The following is a 16,175-nucleotide window of genomic DNA, read 5'->3' as shown; positions in this document are numbered from 1 at the left end:
GACGGGTGTGATTGCAAGCGTGCAGGGGTGGAGGCAGGCACTGGCGTGCTTGCGCAGGGCACACGGGTGCAGTCGCGGCCATCCCCCCCCCCCCCCCGCACGACCGCAATCGCACCCATGCAGCAAAGGTGGGTGTGCTCGCGATTGTCACCCAATGCAGAGTTCGTGACCTGAGGCAAAATGTTTAGGAAATTTCTGTTTGCGACCTGATTTCATCATGAACTGAGGCGTTTTTGAGCTGAGGTACCACTGTAATTATAATAATGATAATAATACCACCACCACCAGGACAGTAGGGCCAAACTTTATTCATGGCTTTCATCCTCACTTGGCTGATTTTATCTGAGAAGGCCACTGAACTGCCACTTCCTGCCAATTAGGTCATGGCACCCCCTTGCCACAGACCTCTTCTGACGCCCGGCCATCTACAGCAGTGATTTGCGGTGGGAAGAAAGGGCCGTTTGACACCAATAGGGGATATTTGCTTCCCATAGAAACAGCTGTCGGAGATGGGCAGCTTGGTTTGGATTGGGAATGTGGCAGGAGCCGGGGTTAAGGTTCCTGTTCCCCCAAACATTCATCCCAGTTTGGTTTCCCCTTACCAGGTCCTGCCTTTATTATTTTTTTAAAAAATCAGCTTTAGCAAGGTACGGGGTAATGTGAATAACACCACGTCTTAGCCTGGCCAAAAGTCTGCTCTCTGTGCAGTCTGTGCGTTTACCTGTAAAGCCATTTCTGAGCCACAAACTTGAATGAATCCCCTCTTCCCAGTGAACCCTGGGAACTGTAGTTCTGTGAGAGGAGTGAAGACCAGCAGGACGTCATCTTCCCCTTCTCCAGACAGCACTGTTCTGGATTCTTTAGAAGATGTTACGACAGTTAAGCTGGTATAAATAGGCTTGTAGTTAGATCGATGTCTGTCCTTTCTCTTGGCCAGCCTTCCTCAGGTTGCTGCTCTCCAGGCTGGCCATGCTGGCTGGAAAAGATGGGAATGGCAGTTCAGGGCAGGCACATAGGCGCTGCCTCTTCTGAGTCAGATCATGAGTTCAGCTAGCCCAGTATTTTTGAGACTGCCTGGAGGACCCTTTCCTAACTCCCCAGCCCACTCCCAGAGATGCCGAGGATCGAACGGAAGACCTCCTGCATCGTTTTCTCCCCACACCCATGGTTTTCTCATCCTTCCTTGCACTTCAGATCATTAAGAAAATGCTACTTCCCCGACTCATCCTCTCCCCTATAAAATGCTGGCTGTACAGCAGCTCCTTCCGGGGTTTCAGGAGTGAGGCTTCCCCGTTCCTGTTCTTGGCACTGCCAGCCTACGCCACCTCTGTGCTAATGACTCACACGAGACCCCTCCGTTCCATGCCACCATTGACAGATGGGCCTGTTAGCAGCTCTGGCCCACACCCGCTCCTGCCGGCACCTTGCTGGGCTCCGTGGAGATTTATGCCTTTAATATCACCAGCCTTGCAAGAGTTTCCCAGCAAATGAAGCAGCCCCAGGACAACGCGGCGTGGTGAGCAGCTTTTTGCACAGAGTCTTGGTTAAGGCTAGAAATGCAGACTGTGGTGGGGGTGGGGTGGGGTGGGGGGTGAGGAAATGATGTTTTTGCGTGGAATCTACTTTTGCACGAAGCATTTAGTTAATCATCGTGTGCAATGAGAGCATGTGCTTCCAGGGGAACAGGCACATGGATGTGTGTTATGCAGCAGGGACCACAGCTCAGTGCCAGGACACATCATTTTTGTGTAGGTTGCAGGTACAGTCCCCAGAATCCACCACTGAAAAGGATCTGGAAGCAGACACGGAACGGGCTCAGCCAACACAGTAGCCCACACTCAGGGGCTGAATATGGGTTGTCATTGAATTGTGGGCTGTTGCTGAACTGTGGCTTTCTATGTTCTCTGAGCCAAACTGCGATAAACCCATAGTTCATGACCCGGCAACAAACCATGCGTTCTCTTCATGGGTTTCCTGTGGCTTTGAAACCATAGCTTGTTAACATAGCTAGGTTCAGGTAACACAATTAACCATGGTTAAACAACAACCCGTGGTTCAGTGATAACCCACGCTCAACCCCTGAGTGTGGGCTATTGTACTCTTTGAATCCAGCCAGTGGGAAAAACAGATGCCTTAGTCCTGGAAAGATGCTGCTGTCAGCTGGGATGCACAGTACTAGGCTAGCTGAGCAAATAGCCCGAGCTGGTATAAGAGGCCTCCTGTGTTCCCATATACATGTGATGGTGCACATGCTGTGTACAAGCTCTTCCCTATATGGAGAGGTCTTGTTAATGGGTGCCCTGTACCATATACTGCACTAGTCCCTTTAACCCAGCTCCCTTTTCCTTTAAAAGTGCCCATACGAGGTTGAGCTTAGGTTATATGCACCAGCCATTCTGGCTGGCAGCTGCTCTCCAAGACCCCCAGCTGTGATCTCGTGCACGCACACCATGCTCTCCACCACTGAGCTGTCAGAGCTCCCTTAGCATCTGGACTCAGTCTTCCAACATGGGCCAGCCCGATGCCAAAGGACATTTCAGGAACAGACTACGCATCGTCTCTTGTGGAAAAAGTACAACTCCAAAGCTTTGATTTCAAAGCCTGGGGTGCTTGAACTCCGTCTGTTCTGATCGCTCATGACTCACTGTTCGCTAGAACATGCATGGAGCTGTGAATCCTACACGGCTGACTCCCGGCACATAGTTAGATACTACAGCTCCTAATCGGAAGGTAGAGGAGTCTTTGGTCTCCATATCGGGTAACCCAAAGCACAGAGTGGGAAAGTAGATCTTGTTGGACTACAATGCCCCTCATTCCTTCCCATTGACTGTGCTCACTAAGGCTGATGGGAAGTGTACTCCAACATACCTGGAGAGCTATGCCTATCTCACCTTTGGCAGCTTTAATGACCATGGCTAGGAGTCACCACTCAATTTACTCTGTATTTATATCTCATCCTTTTATAGAAGGCTAGTTTTAGGAAGATGCTTAGGGCGCCATCCTCTGGCAATAAGTCCCCAAACTCAGAGGCTTATCATCATCCTAGGCAGAGGACCTCCCTGTCCTACTGCCCATGGGGGCTTCCTGCCTAGCCAGATTGTCCCAGCCAGGGAGCAAAGGAGGCTGGGGCAGTGGCAGGACACCTTGTTTCCCGGCCTCTTCAGGCTTTTCACTGAAGCCCTCCTTTCGCTCCTCTCCAAAGTAGCTTTTCTGACCTCAGAAGAGCAGGCACAGTCCTCTCCATACCAGCTGCAAGAGGGAGCTCTTAGGTTGAAGTGCTGCCCCTGATCTAGCAATCCGAACTATTCTGTGGCCTCGCAGAGGTGGTCGAGGGCCAAGAGGGATGTTTGCTTAGTAAATAAATTCATTAGCTTCTGGATGATGGTGGTCACTGATCCATGCAGGTGGTCCCCATAATATTATGGTAATGGAGTTTTACTAAAGCACAACCATTTAAAAAAACAAATAAGCATGAATTCCTACTTTGGACTGGGAGTTCATTAGGTGACTCCATCAGGTTAATTAAATGAGATTATCTCCTAAACATGATTCAGTTCATTTGAGGATAATGTCTTCATGGATCTGATGGAGTGGCCTCTGAATGCTTAGCTTTTAAGGCGTGCCAGGATTCTTGCCATCAGACGTGCCTGGCCCTCCGGGTGCTGTTGGGCTGCGATTCCTCTTTGCGTCAACCAGCATAGCCAGCAGTGAGGAATGACAGGAGATCATCACAATCCCATGAGATCCGGAGGACCGCACTTGCCCTGTCCCAGCTGTACCTGGGAAACAGCCCCACCGGACACTGGGGATGACTCACCTCTGTGGACATTACAGGACTGTGCTGCAAGTTCTGTGAATGACCTCACAGAAGAAAGAGGCATAGCTAGACTGGGCAATATAATGCACATTTCTGTAAGGATTTGATGGAGTCTGCTCTTCAAAATGTGATTGGACCTGCAGAATGGATTAGGTGGTACCCTGGTTAGGGAAACACACAACCACACATGGACAAGAGTGGGTAATCAGTGGCCATGTCTTTACTGGATACACCTTACAGAGTTTGCTGTGATATAATGCAGGACCTGGTCATTACACAAGCCTCTCGCTGATTGATTCTGACTCAGTCCTAGTGCTGGGTGGAACTGGGGTCATCCCATAGTACATGTTCTCTCTTTGTCCCCCAGAGATAATATCAACATATCACCTCCCAGTCTGTGAAGACTAGGAAACGACGCCTTTCCTGCTACACCAGAAAAGTGCTTACATGACTCTTGTCCACCCCATTCATCACTCTGCGCATGGATGCCTGGCTAAGTGGCAGGGCCTGTTCCTGCTGGCTTGTGCTCACAGCTCCCTTCTGATGCTGTGCCAGCCAGTGGCATTCAGCCCCTGAGCCCTCTGAAGTCCAGCATCCTGAGCATTCTCCAGCAGGCGCTCACTGGTCCCGCAACAGGAGGCACTTGGCATGCTTGCTCTTTGGTGCGTGAGTGTCCCCAGGCCGCCATTTTGCACAAGCAGAAGAGCACAGAACACAGAAAACGGCATTCTGTGGGTTTGTCTACCCCTGTATTGTTGACACTGGCTGGCAGCAAAGGGCTTCAAGCAAGATCCTTTCGTAGCTCTGCCCAGAAATTCTGGGGAGTGAATCTGGGAGCTTTGACAGGCAAAGCAGCTGCTCTGCCACTGAGCGATGACCTTCCCCTGTGTTAGTGCGCCAGCACCATTCCTGGATGATGTACAAAGGGCTCCAGCTGTGACCCGCAGGCTCCAGTTGTGCCCTTCTGTTATGGTCAGCAGAACTCCCTATTCTCAGGTGCTTCCAGCTGCATAATGCCAGCACATAAATGAGGCTAGTGGTGGATTTGATGCCCCCCCCTCCCAGTAGCTGTAGGTCTTCAGTCCTGAATGAATGCAATTCTTTAAATGCCAGACCTAGTTTTATTAGCCTGACTTTCAGTATAAAGGCAAGAGAAGGGGATTTCAGGGCATGGGTTGAGGAACAGAACAGTGCACAAGGATAATTCTGTCGAGAAGGGGAAGGCAATATGTGCCTCTCTGGAAATTCCCCATATTGGCAGAGAATGCTCTTAGGAGCCCCGCAAACCTGGCAGGGCTCACAGCTTTCACCCTGGCTTTCGTGAAGGCCTCCACAGAAATATAGCTGGATCAAAACATTCATGGCACAGCTATTTTATGAGCAGAATCCACTTTGATCCTTTGACTGGGTTCGGCTGCCTGTTCCTGATAGTGCCCCACCTCCACCGGCGATGCTAGTTAAACATCTCCCTCATCTGCAGAGGGCTTGGAGTGAGCTGCCTAGCAATTTCATTCTCCTCTTGGACTTGCTGCTGCAGCCCTTCGTCCTTCTCAGGCAGTGTGCTTTGCATAAATTGTTTAATCTGGGTGCCCACTTCTTGGCTTCCTCTGTAGCTTTTATCTTTCGGATAGCATGCTAATCTTGCTGTTGTTCCAGATTCGCAGTGCCATTATCTGCAAGTATCTATGATGTTGCATATTAAACCAGGCTTCCTAACCATGACTTGATGCATCTATTTGTATTTTTCAAACATACTGCCAAGATCCTTACAGCTGTCAAAGAACAGAGGCAATAAAGCCATCCATCATGTTGATCCTAGAAGTGTGCTGGGAAACTAACTGACAGCATGACCCATAATCCACCTATCATGCAGAGCTACTTCTCCATTCGCAGTTTGCCCTGTACTGCAACCTGTGAAAAGAAGAAGAGCTGTATTAGATCAGACCAAAAATCCATCTTGTCCAGCATTCTGTTCATTCAATGGCCAACCAGCTTCTTGAAGAAAACTTCCAGGTAGATCATGAATACCTTCCCACCCATATTCCCCAGCAACTGAGCTTCAACTGCACCAACTGGCTACCCCACTATTTGGCTAACCCTGCAACAGACCATGGGTTGTGTAACTTTCAAACCATCCCTTGCTATCTAGGTTCAGGCAGCATGGCAAATTGTGGTCAGGGTTTGAATAGGCAACCGGCCACCCATGGGAGAGTCGGTGTGGTGTAGTGATTAAGAGTGTGGGTCTGGGGCCTAGTTCCCCACTCAGCTGCGGAGCCAACTGAGTGAGTTTGGGTCAGTCACAGACTCTCAACCCAGCCTACCTCATAGGGTTGTTGTTGTGGGTATAAGATTGAAAGCAGGAGGAAGAGAATGATGTAAGCTGCTTTGACTTCTTTAACAGAAAAGGGTGAGATATAAATAAATAAACCAAGTCAAGATAAGTCATGGGTGGACTAAGGCAATCCTGCAAACTAGGACAATAAATTGCATTCCGCTCTAATGTATACTATTTTCAGGTGACTTGGGCTTCCGTGGGCAATTTAAGCTCATTGGGGTAAAAAAATGCTGCTCCTGGTGGCAATGAACTGCTAGAACTGGCTTATTGATAAGGGTCATCACAGTTGCCTGCATGTGCAGTTTCTTGGGAGCGTAGCTATGGGGACTGCTGCCACGAGAGAGGACAGTCAGCATTTACTGCCACACCACTGGATGCTAATAAGAAACAGGGCAGTGGGGAGGGGGGCTGCTGTCAGTACTTGGTGACCAATCACAGCCATGGAGTCAATTACTGCCTCTTTCTGGCAACTGCTTGAGTTTTAACAGGTCTGGCAGATTATATCCAAGCCAAAATACAGTCATGAACATGACATTGCCAGGTTTGGGTTTACATGGGTTTCGGTTCTTCAGGGCCTGGAAAATTCAGATAAAGTGGAAGTTGAAAGTTGAAGACAGGTATAATGTCAGACACAGACCCCACAGCTAATTCATCGGCTACAGTACACAGAGCACGATTTCCCTGCCACCCGTCTGGCCTCTTGCACCTCCCAGGTGCCATATGCATTGTTCTCCAGTCATTCTTTGTCTTATTGAAAAGAAAGAAAGAATGTGCTTTTTAAAGTGCAAACCTGCCCCGAGGATTAGGACATTTTTACGACATCACAGGAGGCAGGGGAGCAGTGCAGTGCAGAGCCGAATTCTGTTTCAAATGTGTGGAACTGGCTATTTTAGAGCTCAGTGCAGAGAGAGAAAGGTGCGCATCACCTGAATGCAGCGAGGGTGCCTCCAGCCCAGCCCGCCGCTTTGCAGATGTTTTGTGCATCTTGGCTCTAAGCTCTAGCTGTGGAGCACAAAGGTTTGGCTGCTGCCGTCCGCATGGCTTCTTTTTACATCAGACTCAAGCATCTTTTACTTTACTTTTACTTTCCACATTCTTTCCTCTCCTCTGGGGATGGGAATCATTTTCCAAAAATCACCAAGGCATTGGACACCCATTCACCATGCTCTGAACTTATTTTGGGGGGCGGGGGAGATGAGAAACATGTAATGTTCTGCCTTTGGTTTGTGAAAATCTGCTAGATCGTTTTAAATTTTAAACTTGGAGTTCTCCCCCTTTTTACTTCACTTTTTCAGGCATTCTGGTCTGCTTTACTCACTGTTGCCCTGATTTTTTTTAACCATTGTTTTTGCTTACTTGGAATGCAGTTCTGTGTACATTTATCTGGGGAGGAACTCCACTGACTACAGTAGGGCTTATTTATGAATGAACATACATAGGATCGTGCTGGGATGAAGTCTATTTAAACATCGGCCATGTTGTAGACACGGGGAGGCATCTGGAAGCTTCTCACGTGCCACTGACCAGGTTCCATTTCTGCTCTGTTGTACACTCATAACATTGTCCATATCCCTATTCCGAAGGGATATGTTCCTAAGGCAGGGGTCCTCAAACTTTTCCACCAGGGGGCCATTTGACAGCTGCCAGTGCTGGGCGCTGGCCGGAAAGGTGGTGCCAGCGGTATGCGCAGGCCGGCGCGGGGGTGGTGTGTGTGTGCACACCTGAAGTGGGGGGGGGCGGTGAGGCAAGGTGAGGCGAGGCGCGGACAGGTGCGCGTGGTGAAGGGAGGGGGGGGCGCGAGCGGGGGCTGGCCTGCGCCTTGAGGCGGGCGCAGGAGGCAGCGGCTTGCTTGCTTGGAAATCGTTTTCTCCAAGGGAGCAAACCGCTGCCTCCCCACGGGTGGGGTGAGGTGGGTGGCGGCGGGCATGCGCGTGGGCGCACGGGTGGTGGTTCCAAATAGGCATGGCGGGCCGGATAAATGAGCATGATGGGCCAAATCTGGCCCCTGGGCCATAGTTTGAGGACCCATGTGCTAAGGGATCTCTGTTCCTAACACCTGGAGTATTAGGGGCTAAGAACAGTGGAGCTGCGCACCTCTACATGGGCTGCTAACACCTTTATTATAGCTTAAGGCAGTTTATGGGATACATGGGTGTAAAGGACAAAAAACATAAAGGCACGAGGGTAATGGAGAAAAAATGCAAAACACAGATCTGTGACAGTTTAATTAAATCCATACCGAATGACCCTTCACAGGAGCAGCAGCTGGGTGATAGCATAATCACCATAGCATTGTCGAGTAAATAACATCCCAGGTGGGGTGGAAAAGCATTGTTTCTACTCAGGCCCAAATGAAAAAAAGGACATTTTGATACATTGCAATTCAGCAGTTTCATGTTAGGATTACCCTCTGATGTTCCTTTATTCCAGGAGGGCCACATTCTTATAATCAGTAAGAGTGTTACTCCAGAATGTTCTCCTGTTGATTTCTGAATATTGTCATTTCGCTATGTGTATGTGTGCCGGGACTGACTTGCTTGTCTCATGAAGAAGGTGCTAGCATATAGCGCACTGGAAGATGGGAGCTATGCTGCAGGATGAGATGGAGTGGTCCGGTGCCTTTCCCCGGCCCTGCAATACCTTGCAGTGCAGCTCCCCTTTCATTGATCATTCTTCATCCTGTCATTACTGGCCCATTCTCGGTATAGCAGGAAGGTACTCAAAAGCAGACAGCAGCTGTAGGCAAAGCAGCTGTGCAGATGGTCTGAGCCTTTTCTGTATTTTCTGCTTTGAGATCTCCAGGTTGCTCTCCTTTGGTTTGATCCAGCAGGTCTTTTTCTCCAGTGGTCTTATGCAAATCAGATTATATATAGATAGATGGCCTTTCTTCATTAGTAAGTGTTCAGTTCAGACAATCTGAAATGCACTGATTGATTGCAAAGGATGGAGTGACAAATAACAAGAAGGAAAGAAAATGGGTGGAGGGGAGAGACAGACTGGATAAGCAGTAGAAGAAAGGAGTAATATCGTTTTATTACATAAGAACATAAGAAAAGACAGCCTGGATCAGACCAAGGGTCCATCTAGTCTGGCAGTCCATACACACAGTGGCAGACCAGCTGCCTGCAGGACCCCTTAAGCAGGATGAGTACAAGACAGTGAATTGTTCAGAGAAGCCTCTGTGGGATAATTTTTATCAAGATGAAAAGCAAGCAACCCCCCTCCCCCGCAACTGCTTTTTTAACATATTTGCTGGGAAGGAACAGTTAAGAAAAGTGTGGTGTTTCTTCCAGGACTGAAGCAGACATGCTCCAAAGCACAGCAAGCTCTGAGCATTTGAAAGGCTCGGTGGCAAGCTCTGCTTTCAGTATCCAGAATATCCACTATTTGCTTTCACCAAGTATAGCTTGACCCAACTGAATGCCCAGTGGGTTTTACACCTGAATGAACATGAAGAGAGATGCTATTCTAAAGAACTTACTAGGAAGTGAGCCCCACCGAATTCAGGGGGACTTACTTCCTGGTAAACTTGCTTAGAATTGCACTATTGAGCAACTAGCATTGTTCTCATTCCTTCAACATATTCCATTTAGAGTAGCTCATTCCACATGCTGTTGAGAACAGATGCAGCTTTGCCTTTAAGAAAAGGGAGTTGTTCAGGCCTTGAAAAACCTGCCCGAATCTCTCTTAGGTAAAGAAAAAGTAAAGCAGAGATTCTTGTGCTCCATACAGAGAATGTTTTTGAAAAGATTTTGCATTTGAGTGGGAAAGTGGTATGCAGTTGGGGTGCACACAGTGCTACAAATCTGCTCTTAGCACACCCTGCAGCTGGGGAATGATTGTTGCGGTAGCAAGAGGATAAGGAGAGTGAGAGGGGGGTGGTCTTGGTACAGGAGGGGAAACCTCTGGGCAAATGAATGAACTCTACTGCCCCACCTGACCTGGGCAGGGTATCTGAGGGTATCTCCATTTCCAGCTTCTTAGTGCAGCCCATATGGCAACCTTTCCTGTGACCTTCCCAGATTAGTACACCAGAGTGATGGCTCTGTTTTTGGCCTTACAGCTTTGTCACCCCCACTTCACCTTGCCTCCCACAGCCCCACAAGACTAGGAAATTATGCTTCTCTGGGTCAATGTCAGACACTCTGTTGGGAGCAGAAGGCAAACAAGCGTTGCCAAAACCTGAAGGGGACAGGAATCGCTCCAGATGGGCCAGCCCCGATGTTTCAGGGTTCCTTGTCTCAGTTGTTGGGTGTCTGCAGTTTGATTCTGCTTCTTTGGTTGTCTGCTTCTTTCAGGACTGCACAATGAAAATTTTCATTCTCACACAGCCTCCAAATCCAGTTATTTCAGGACATCTCTTTTTAGGATGTGGGGTGGGAAGGGAATTGAAGCAGAAGAAATCTCAGGCTCAGTCAGCTCAGGGAACTAACTGGCTCTCCTGCATTTTTTTGTTTTCTGGAAAGCTAAATGCAGGTTTAGTTGATTTTTATTCAGGCCAGGCAAGAAGGATTTAAACTTTCCCCTTTTTTCATCTCCTGCTGCACTTCATCTCCCTCCCCCATTTTAATAGCTTCTCTGCCTACTGCTGAAGTTACTCTTTATCCTGCAGAGGGTTGTGGGGTAGTTGGGAATACCAGTCTTTCTCCGTTATCACTAGGCATGAACTGGTCTTATTTTCCTGCACCTCCGATTGCAGAGTGCTTTGCTACTGCAAGCTGTTTTAGCTGCTGCAGTCCAAACTGATAATAGCTTTGAATTGTTTCTTTCCTCCAATGATTCAGAAGTTTTCATTTTAATTGCCAGCCTTGTGATGTGAACATTTGCAAGATTTCATTGCTAGCTTGTTTGCTTCTCAGGTCACTGGGAGCTGTTTGGCTCCCAACTGGGTTAAGTGTACGTATGGGCATATTTTGTTTTGATTAGCACTAGTTTTGTTTTTAATTATCTAGTTCTTTGAGGTGTCAAAAGTCTCAACTGCTTTGACTAAGAATGTTGCCAAGAAAAAGTGATTTTCTTCATGTTGAGCAGATGAGGCGTCCGCCCCCACACTTAGCCTCGGGGAAAAGCCATAGCTAGCCACACTTTCTCCATAAACCCTGTACAGGTGAGCCCAATTCATGCCTCTGATCCTCTGTTTAATTTTACAATTCTTATTGCTTTTATCATTTTTGCATAATGCTCTAAGATTGCCTTTAGTGATGGAGGAATGGCATGTGACCATACTGACTGGGGCATGCTACGAATTGCGGCCTTTTCTCTGTTAGACATGTATAGGACTGCATGTTATGTCCAAGTTTTGTTTTGTTTTGTTTTTTTAATGTTCTGAATTTTTCGGTAAACTGCCTTAGTTGGTTTCAGGAAGGCAGTAAAGAACTATGATAAACCAAAACCCAATTAGATAAGCAAAAGTAACGGAATGGAGTATTCCAAATAGCCGTATAAAAATGGCAAAAGGAAAACTATAAATGTTGCTTAAAATGACACTTTTTTGGCCTTCACCATTTATGGAATTCTAAAGTTTCATTTTAATGCTTGGTCATTGTATAGTGCTTTGGTGTATTTTTTCATGATGCATGTGCGTGTCTGTGTTCTGCTGTATTATCGTGGTTATAAATGTTCCCATTTTTTCAGCACCATTTCCAGTTTTTGTTCTGACCTTTCTACTGCCATTTGGCTTTTGTGCAGCCAGGATATTATTCCTCTTTGTTTGACTGGAGGATTCCATTAGGACTGGACCGCAAGACATTTTGCTGCCTGAGGCAAAGGGCAAGATGCCACCCTGCTCCCCTCCCTCCCCCACCCCAATTCCCTAGGCTGACAATGCTGAACTTGGGTACAATCTTCCTTTGGTACAATGTCCTCCAGTCCACAGCAGGGAGGCAGGTTAATTACAAGGTGCAGCTCGGGATGGATCTCAGGGCCAGCCTCGGGGGGGGGGGGGCATAGAGCAGACCTCCCCACATTAAGCCAAAGAGTGGCAAGTGATGAAGACAACAGACCCAAACTCTGTGTTGTCATTCCTGCAGTCCTAATGGTGCTATAATTCAGGATAGTTTCAGCTGCAAAGTGGTTGATGCTCAGAGTATATGGTGATTTTTTTACTGGGTTGGGAAACCACATCGTCGTTCTCACATGTAAGGAACGCAGAAGCAGTTGTAAAGCCTGGAATAGCTGCGCTCGTGGGCTGCAGGGTGGCTGTGGGAGGTGCCAGCGGCTGTGTTCTCGATGACATCCAGCCTGGGAGCTTCACCACCTGCACGGATCTCAGTGCCATTGGTCAGTGGGTATTTGCCCATGCAGGGAAAGCACCAATCAGATTGCTGCCAGAGGCTCTCATGAGATCTCCCAGCCCAGGACCCACACTCAGTGTGGCGTCCTGGGCAGAAGGCTGCCTGGAGAACCTGCAGCCTTCCCAGGGAAGCTTTGCAGAGCCTCTCTGTGGGACAGTATCTCCATGCAGGCAGCGCACACGGCTTGTGTGTGTTACTGACTGGGAGCCACGGTTTGCGGCACCTGCACAAGGGGGAACAGACGGCAAGCGCACAGCAGGGCAGTGTGGCTGGCTTTGCGACAGCTCTGCAGGGGAGACAAGTGCAGACGGGATGATTTGAATGGCATCCTGAGGAAGACGCAGGTGAGGCTTCAACGAAGTGCAGTAGACCTTCCGGGTGCCTCATCAGCAACAACGAAGAAAGGGGCCCAATTCCATGTGCAGAACAGCCTTCTGAACATACAGCCCCAAGAGTGGGATTCTGGGTGGCGCCTCTGTAGTCATCTAGGCCCAGGCCCGGGCCCAGGCGGGTCCTTTCCTCTCCCTCCCATGGATAGCCCTCAGCCTAGGCGAGTGGCAGGAAGCCTCCCAGCCCATAGCCTAGACGCAACAGGGCACTGTATAGAGCAGGGCTCCTCAAACTTTTTCAATAGGGGGCCAGTTGATAGGCAGTGGCTACGGGCCGGTGAGGGGGAGTGCCTGGGCACACGGGCCGGTGAGGCGTCATCAGGTGCATGCAAGGTGGCATTGGGCACGCAGCGGTGCCTCACTGGTTCGGAGATCTCCCACTGCGTCCAAAACCACCTTCCGAGTGAGCAAGCCACCACCCCCCTCACGCACGCGGCAGACAGTGGCGCAGGCCGGATGAAAGGGCAAGACGGCCCGGATCCGTCCCGCGGGCCATAGTTTGAGGACCCATGGTATAGAGCTGTAGCAGAGGGGAGAAGCAGAGCCTTAGCCTGTAAAAGGCTTAAAGGAGAGCAACTGCAATGGGCTCCCCAGGGAAAGGAAAACCCGGAAGAGCCAGTTTCTTTCTCTCATGCACTCTGATGCCTGTTGTGAGCTTGCCTGCATTTGGGCCTCTACCGCAACCTTCCTTGCCCTGGAGCCGTCTAGATGTGTGGGGCTACAGCTCCCAGGACCCCCAGCCCTCATGGTCATTGGTCCTTTCCAGGGGCATCAGTCCCAAAAAGTGGTTCTGAGGGAGTGCTTCTGTGGCCCCGGGAAAATAGTCACAGTAGGCATCCGCTTCCCTTGCCCCCCATTCAGCTGACAGCCCCGCATGTGCCCAGGCATCCCCAGCTGAGCAGGTTTCAACTGCGCTCCCTGTGTGCTGAGATTAAGGGGAGAGAGGCCCGTGGAAAGCTGATCACACCCACGTTAGCTAGTCAGATGATGATGATGATTATTACACTGTGTGTATATTCCAACTTATTTTCCACTTGCAAGAACCCAAGGCAGCTTTCAAGGTTCTTTTCCACCCCATTTTTATTCTCACAACAACCACCCTGTGAGGTAGGTTAGGCTAAGAGTGACTGGCTTCCGAAGTCAGCTAGTGAGCGTCGTGGCCAAATGGTGACTAAAACCCAGCTTTCTTAGGTCCCCAGTCCACAAAGACCCATTGGCTCTCAAGGATCCTGGTTTTTCAAAGTGTTCTCCAAACACACTTTCCAAAGTGTTAGCTTCTGTATGGCCTGAAGTGCCTGATCCTGCCTAATCTTGGAAGGTAAGCAGGGTTAGGTCTGGTTGGAATCTGGATGGGTGGCTTGAGTGTGGGATTCTATGATTATATCTGTAAACCACCAAGAGCGCTCTGGCTATGGGTGGTATAGAAATGTAGTAGTAGTAGTCAGGGCTTTTTTTGTCATAAAATGTACCGGAACAGCGTTCCGGCACCGTTTTTTGACAGATTTTTCCAACAGATTTTTCCAAGTGATTTTCAGTCGCCCTGTCGGGTGTAGCAGGTCGGCAGCAAAAATAATTAAAATAGTGCGTGCGGGCTGCTTGTGTGTCGGCGCTGATTGTGAGGGCGCTGCTCGGCCTGGGGCACTGCTTGGCTTGGGATTGGTCGTGTGGTCGTGCGCTGAATGCTTACTACCGGCGGCGACCATTATGTTTATGTGTGTGTAGAGTGACTGGCTACGTGCAAAAGATAAATAATTTCTTTATTTTAAAAAAAGTTGGTGAATTGAAAATCTTTTTTTAATTCTTAGTGTAGAAGTGTGACCCCAAATTTAAAAATGAAAAAAAAAATACTAATTACTTCTCAACCACCAGTCCTGCTAATAAAAGATTACCCTAAAAAAAAACCCTAAATAAAAGATTAACAAGATGTGACTCCGGCACTTTTTCTTTCCCTTACAAAAAAAGCACTGGTAGCAGTAATACTCTTTACCCTCCGTTGATTACAAGTGACAAATACACTTGTTCAAGGCTTTCCATTTTTGCAACTGGGAATATTTTAATGTATGCCACCACTTTCACAGGCAAGATGCTATGCTGTCGTCAGAGGCAGGGCCAACTCCCAAGCAAGCATAAATTCCAGCTAAGGCCTACTATTCCAGCCCCACCCACTTTCCCCCTTGTTCTGCTGGAGTTTTGCCACCATCAAGTTTATAATGGTGGCAGCTTCGAACTGGCACAAGGGAATTTTTTTTCTTTCCCTAGTGCAGGGGAATCCTATTTACCTCCAGAACACAAAGACTCTGTGAGCCTGTGTTGCACATAGTAGTCATCAAAAAGAAATCCTTACCTGAATTATGAGGCAGAGTTTTAACAATAAAGATCCACAGGTCCATAAACCCTGATGTCCAATTCTCAGCCATCAACCCACAAACTTTGTCTGAAATCCCACAAGATCTGTTTCTTGGATTCTACAACCATTTGCTTTAAGGCCTGCCAGAGAGAGAAGTTGGTGTAAACTGCCATTGTGTGTTAGTATGCAAAGAGCTAAACTGGAATGTGAATGTTCTCCTTTGTCACAGATGCATTTTATGACTTTGGGCAATCCATGTCCAGTCTCGGTTCCCCCTCAGTAAAAATGGAAATGGTGAATGATGCAGAGATTGTAAATCAGTTTGTACATCCAAGAGATAACATGATATATATGTGATAAATGATTGGTAGCAGAGACACGTTCATAGCTATTAAGAAGAAATCACAAACATGAAATGGGAACAGGATATTTACTTAAGTGTTTTTAGATTGCCTTTCTAGTTACATATGGAAAGTGATGAACGATTTAACCATTAAAGAGTGACTAAAACCAAAGGCACAAATATCAGCAGGAGAGCAGACATCCTTCCAAGTCCTAAAAGTATATGTAAGCAGAAAGGCTTTCTCTTGACACCTAAAACTGGAAAGAGCGAGGAATTGATGCAGCCTCATTTGGGGCAAGGACGACCCACAAATCCTGCCAGAGGCTCACACCTTGGTAAAGGAGGGCACCCAGGACAAGAATATCTGCTTAGAGAGACATTTTGACTAAAGGGTGAGATAGAAATCTAATAATGAATAAAAACTGCCCTAGGATTGCCCTAGGAGCATCCAAGTCCTGGATCAGTTACAGCAGCAATGGGGAAAGTACCCCAGTTTTGTTTTGCAGCTGTTTTTCCTTAAATTCTGGACAAATGGCAAATGATGTTTGCTGACCCGATGGCTGATCAGGCTGTGGGACACTGTTTCAAGTACTTTAGACTGCAGTCATACGTATACTGGAGCAGAATTCAGACTTTTGGGATTTGTTTACT

At 48.2% G+C, this 16,175-nt stretch overlaps 1 protein-coding gene across 1 annotated transcript in view; it reads left to right on the top strand.

The window, feature by feature from the left end:
• Window positions 1-16,175, top strand: part of LOC123034605 (G-protein coupled receptor 22-like) — a 42,479-nt gene that overhangs the window by 15,734 nt on the left and 10,570 nt on the right. The gene's annotated exons all lie outside the window — the stretch shown is intronic.

This window comes from Varanus komodoensis, unplaced genomic scaffold, assembly GCF_004798865.1.
Source record: "Varanus komodoensis strain SLA01 unplaced genomic scaffold, ASM479886v1 scaffold6_4, whole genome shotgun sequence".
NCBI classification, from domain to species: domain Eukaryota; kingdom Metazoa; phylum Chordata; class Lepidosauria; order Squamata; family Varanidae; genus Varanus; species Varanus komodoensis.
The sequence above is the reverse complement of the archived record's forward strand: the minus strand, read 5'-3'. Positions and strand labels throughout refer to the sequence as shown.